Source organism: Dasypus novemcinctus, chromosome 20, assembly GCF_030445035.2.
Source record: "Dasypus novemcinctus isolate mDasNov1 chromosome 20, mDasNov1.1.hap2, whole genome shotgun sequence".
Taxonomy (NCBI): domain Eukaryota; kingdom Metazoa; phylum Chordata; class Mammalia; order Cingulata; family Dasypodidae; genus Dasypus; species Dasypus novemcinctus.
The window spans coordinates 52522014-52528013 of NC_080692.1; the positions used below are offsets into that span (position 1 = coordinate 52522014).

The 6000-nt window shown below is 44.2% G+C and overlaps 1 long non-coding RNA gene across 1 annotated transcript in view; it reads left to right on the plus strand.

Moving 5' to 3' along the window:
- LOC111760403 (uncharacterized) overlaps positions 1–4125 on the plus strand; it is a 41750-nt gene extending 37625 nt beyond the window's left edge. Inside the window, exons 3-4 of the long non-coding RNA XR_002794100.1 lie at positions 3546–3780; positions 3957–4125. This is a non-coding gene — a long non-coding RNA (uncharacterized lncRNA). The remainder of the gene's footprint in view (positions 1–3545; positions 3781–3956) is intronic.
- Positions 4126–6000: the final 1875 nt, after the last annotated feature.

Sequence of the window (6000 nt, forward strand, 5' to 3'; positions counted from 1 at the left end):
TCTGGCATGCAAAGGGCTTGAACACTTTCAGAGGATGGTCTTACCTGTTTATACATGTTAGTATATGCCTCTAATTAAAATTTTTCACAGTGGCATTCCGCGCCCCCCCCCCCCCAAATTTACAGAACATACAGTATACTCTGTCTAACTAAATCAATGTTAAATTAGATTTAAAAAATATTAAAAATCATGTTAAAATATTGAAAATTAACTTTGGGTCCACTTACCTACCTTTTCATTCCCTGGAGCACTGATAAATTATGACCCACTTAACTTTCCTGTAGCAAGTAATTTTCTAACTAGCATGATCTGACCCTTTCTCACGTGGAAATTATTAAAACATAACATATTCCAATGATTTAAAAAATGTGGTTCTGCATATGAAAGCTTCTTTTTCCTGAAACCACAGCTTGTCTCTAAACAGCATTTTATTTTTTTTTAAGATTTATTTTTTAATTTATTTTATCTCCCCTTTCCCCTCCCCCACCCCCACCCCCCCAGTTATCTGCTCTGTGTCCATTTGCTGTGTGTTCTTCTGTGACCACTTCTATCTTTATTAGCGGCACCAGGACTCTATGTTTCTTTTTGTTGCGTCATCCTGCTGTGTCAGCTCTCCTTGTGTGCGGTGCCATTCCTGGGCAGGCTGCACTTTCTCTTGCACTGGGCGGCTCTCCTTACGGGGCACACTCCTTGCACGTGGGGCTCCCCCATGCGGGGGACACCCTTGCGTGGCACAGCACTCCTTGTGCGCGTCAGCACTGCACATGGGCCAGCTCCACACGGGTCAAGGAGGCCCAGGGTTTGAACCATGGACCTCCCATGTGGTAGGTGGACGCCCTATCCATTGGGCCAAGTCTGCTTCCCTAAACAGCATTTTAAATAGGCTAACTGCAAAGCAATGCTATCGATGTGCTTGAGATAGAGATGCATCATTCATCTCTAAGCACCATCCTTAAAAAAAATCCCAAACGTATTAAAACCATCTTGGTAGCTCACAGTTGAGCGAGAACACAGTCACCCAACTCTTCAGCAAAGAAGTCTTAATAAAAGAGTTCAGCAATCTGGGGCCGTCCCCTACAGGAGGCAGCAGATTTAAGGCAGCCCAGTGCTGTGGGGAGTCTGGAGCTCTTCTCAACACCGAGAAGGACATGGACTTCATCTTCGCTGGGGCCTCGTGTTTTAGGATTCACTGGGCAGGGATTAAGAGAGGTATTCACTGTGAGACTTATGTGCCTGCCATTTTAATTATACAAACTCCTGAGCATCTGGCATGCAGCACGTGCCTGGCTCACAGATGCCTACTCTTCTTTTTTTTATTATTCCCCCCCCCCGCCTTGTGGCTTGCTTGCTGTCTGCTCTCTGCGTCCATTCGCTGTGCGTTCTTCCCTGTGTCTGTATTTATTATTTTTATTTATCTCCCCTCCTTGCTGCTTGCTTGTTGTCTCCTCTCCGTGTCCATTCTCTGAACGTTTTTTCTTTATCTGCTTGTCTCCCTTTGTTGTGTCATCTTGCTGCGTCAGCTCTCCACGGCACACGGGCCAGCCTGCCCGCACAAGGAGGCCCCGGGATGTGAACCCAGGGCCTCCCATATGGTAGGCAGGAGCCCGACTGATTGAGCCACAGTCACTTCCCAGCTGCATACTCTTTGAATGAAGAAATAAAGTCATAGCTATCTCCCACCATGAGGGTCGTGAATCTCTTCTCCTTTCCCTACCTCTCCATGCCACTTGTTTCTGAGTTCTCTTCCCACACCCCTCAGGGAAGACCCCGCCACAGGGTCTCTGCCAAGCCCCCTGCCCTCCAGCCTGAGTGTGGCTCTCGCCACCACTGAGCTTACGGGGACCCCAGGCCCTCACGCTCCTTCTCTAAGGGCTGCCCGTGTGCAGATGCCCCCAGGAGCGCCTGGCCACGACCCCCGCGGTGCGTGCGGTGGTTCCCCCCTCGCCTCCCCCAGCTCCAGTTCCCACAGACACCTTTTCACGCACAGATAGGAGGAAGCATCTAGAGCAGCCCTGAAAGGGCAAAGAGGCCGCGTGCGGGAGTGGACTTGCAGCCACGGGCGATGCTTCTGCCTCGACCTGTTTTGGGTGCCAGCTGGCTGTCATCTCCTTGTCCCCCCCACCCCCAGCACCAACCTGAAGCTCTGGTCATTGTCCCTCCTGGTGTTTCAAAAACCACAGTTTTTCTTTTATGATTATATAAGTTTTGCATTGATCAAATATAGATGCCATGGGGCGGGGACCTTGTTTTTTTCTTTTCTTTTCCTTTTTTAAACTGTGGACTCTCCTTTTTCACTTGTCTTATGCCTTCCACCTTCAGGTCCGTGAAGGCTGGTCTTCCTAAACCAAGAGCCACCTCGCCTCTCCAGGAGGGACAGATGCCCCAGCGTACTCAGATGACACGCAGATCCTCTTTTTCCTCTTACTCTTCTTTTACTAACTCCTTGTGAAGGCAGAAACTGTGTCTGAGGTTTCCACTTACTTGCAAGCTAACAGTCACTCAGCCAATGTTTAAAATATACATATGGCAGGGACAGGCAGAGAATACCCATAGCAAAAGCAGCTGCCCATTCCCCCTCCAGACAGGCATTATTTTATTACCTTGGTATGAAAGCAAATGCTCCTGGGAAGAGAAGTCCATTAATCTCTCTGGGGGAGTCGCCTTCTTATCTCTCCTTATCAGTGAGTGCAAATGTTTGTGCTGCAAGGAAGTCCTGGTCTCCAGCTTTCCATAGCCTCCTGATTGCCCAAACGTTCCTAGAAAGACGATCCTGGAGCTGTGGGAAGACATGCAGGCTCACTGGACTCATGGAGAATTTTCTCCTAACACTCCTTAAATGGTTTTTCCCAAGTTCTGCCTTTTGGACATTCTTCTGCACTTTCCTAAAACTTCTTGTGCTTTTTGATCATTTCAATTATGAAACCTCCAAATCAAGTGCCTCCAGCTTCCACAACAGCATAACACTGGGGGGCTACCCACTTAAAGTGCCCAATCAGGATATTTCAGAGGAAAGCACAGTGATAGATGGTGTATGGAGCAATACATTTTTCTCTTTTCTGAGGTACTGGGGCCGCATCGTGAACCTGGGACCACTGAACCACATTGGCTACTCTGAGTTAGTTTTTCATTTGCTTGCTTGTTGTTTGTTTTGTTTGTTTTTGTTTGTTTCTAGGAGGCACCGGGAATTGAACCTAGGACCTCCGAATTGGGAAGCAGGTGTTCAACTGCTTAAGCCACATCCACTTCCTGGAACAATAATCTTGAGCTAGATTTGTGGAAAAGCCACAAACCTTTATTTTAAATAAGGCCTATAATATTAAGTAGTAGGAATTTGTATAGAATGTAATGATTTGTGTAAAAAAGGGGGTGAAGAGAGAATATATATGTAATTTCTTGTGTGTGGATAATATATCAATGTTAGTATAACAAAAACCCTAATAACATTAGTTGTCTGTGGGGAGGCTACTGAGTGATTGATGGATTGGTAAAATAGTTCAGATTATTGTCCAATAACCATTCATCCCCCTGCCTCTCCTGGTTCTTAGGCGTGGCTGTGGGCACTGCTTTGGCCTACGGACTATGAACAGAGCAGGCCTGAGCAGGGTCTGGGCTCTTGTCGTCCAGGCATCTTCCACAAGGAAAGCAGCCCCGGTAGCACTGGTCCTTTGGCCTGGGCTCCAGACTACGATGCGAGGACAGTCCTGAGCCAACCTGAAACCAGAGCCAAGGCACCCGAGGCCCGTCTAAAGCAGCGCGATCAACTGGCCCGCAGACCCACAGGTAAGAAAAATAAACGCTTCTTGTAAACCACTAGATTGTGGTGGTTTTACATACAGTGTTATTGCAGCAGTATCTGACTAATAGAACTGGAAAGGAGACTTTCCATTCAACACTCTTTCATAATTTTTGCATTTTGGACCAATGAATGTATTATTTATTTAAAAATGTTTTTATAGATCCTGCCATGGCACTAGCAAACACATAGGCCAGAATGACTCAAGCTGTGGATGAAAGCAACCTTCCTCTTACTGAATGGTTCCTCTGTGTCCAAGATGACGGTGAGGGAGTAAGTGTGAATGGGATATTTTTAAAGTATCCTGCACAATGTAGCAAATAGAATTAATACCACTGAAATGAATGCTTAAAAGTGCTAAAACAGAGATATTTTGTTTTATATGTATGTTGCAACAATAAAAATTTAAATTACAAAAGTATCCTGGCAATGTCTTCAAAATTCTGAGGGAAACTCATGTCCACATAGAATTCTGTACCTAGCTAAACTATCAAACAGGTGTGACAATAAAACAAAGTCATTTTCAGACAAACGGTCAAATAACTTGCCATCCATGTACCCTTATTCAGAAAGGAATTGAGAATACGTACCACCAAGTAAGGAGCTGGCCTTTGGAAAATGAATACAAGGGACAACAGAAAACAGGAGATAAAAATGGGTGAAGTGGGGAGCAGGTGTAGCTCGGTGGTGGTTGAGTGCCTGCTTCCCATGTACAAGGTCCCAGGTTCAATCCCCAAAACCTCCTAAAATTTTTTAAAAATTAAAAATGGGCGAGGTGAAAGGAAGTCCACAGATGGCAGAGATGCAGCAGCACCAGCAAAACCGATCTGCATTGCAACAAGAGGACAGCACTCTGTAGGAGGGAGTCTCCATAAAAAATATGACCTGAGAGGGATTTTATTGTTAAGGGATATGTTAAGGTATTTGAGAATAATTAGAGCTAGCAGTATAGAAAGTTAAGGTAAGTAAAGAAGTGTGGCAATTTTCAATGTGAAGAAAACTCCAACATTATTCCAGAAAACAAACATCATCATACTATATGTCTGTCTCAATAGGCAACACTCTTTATAGAGTCAAATACAAACACTGGATATGAATGTAACTGAAACTCCAAGTCTTCTGATAAGAGATAAAAATAATATATCTGATCACTGCTCGTAAGCATTAATCCAGGCAGTAAGGAGATGATGTGAGCAGCTCTAGCCACGAGGATCTACCCAGAGGTAGATGCTAGTCTAACGGTTGAATGGCATTTAAAGAAATCTTTCTGGGCCCAGTACAGTTTTACCCCTTGCCCCAGTTAGTGCTACAGGATAAGTTTACAACTTTTTTTTTTTCTGTTTCAAAAGGACAAACTCAAGTTCTATCTAGCTGAAAAGGGGCAATTCTGCTTCTGTTAGTAAGTATGGCTAACGCACAGGGTAAGGTTGACATATAAAGATGTGGTGAGCATAGATGAGATTTTACATCTTGAAGTCCAACAAACAATCAAGGAAATGCAAAACCAGAAACTGAAGCTAGAACTGTGGCTTGTCAAGTCAACTGTTGACTCCTCCAAACTGTCACTTGAAAAATCTATTGGTCAAGCAAAGTGTCATTTGTTAGACTTACTGAGAGAAAAAGAGAGACTATCACTTTGACAACATCTTAGTAATGTTTCAGAAAAGGTTTCGGGGTCTGAGATCCAGTGGTTTAAGGCGGGTCTTCCTAGAAGGGGAAATGAGATTGGACAAGTTAGTGACAAAGTAGTTAAGGGTTGGTGGATACAGTGAGATGAGGGTCCTGAAGTAAGTCATGACAAGTAAGCTGTCACTTGATAAGTACGTTTTATGCCCACGTGAGTGATCTATTGTCCTAATAGAAGAACTGTTTGGCCAGGTGAGCAAACTGCTTGGTTTTCAAAAGTTTCCCAACTACAGTGAAGTTTAACACACAGAATATATTAAAACCAAGTCTTGAATGTCTTCATGTTTGAAATACAAGGCACTGACCTTTCAGTAAGTCTCTGAATTTTGGGGCAAAAAAATGTAACAAATATAAAGATTTGTTTCAACTGGGGAAGAAAGAGGTGTATCAGCATCAGTCAGGGCTCTCCAGAGAAAGCAAAAAATAGGAAATTACAAGACTTATATTAAAAGATTTATTGTAAGGAATTGGCTCACATGATTGTGGGTACTGGCAAGTGCAAAACTTCAGAGCAGGCTAGA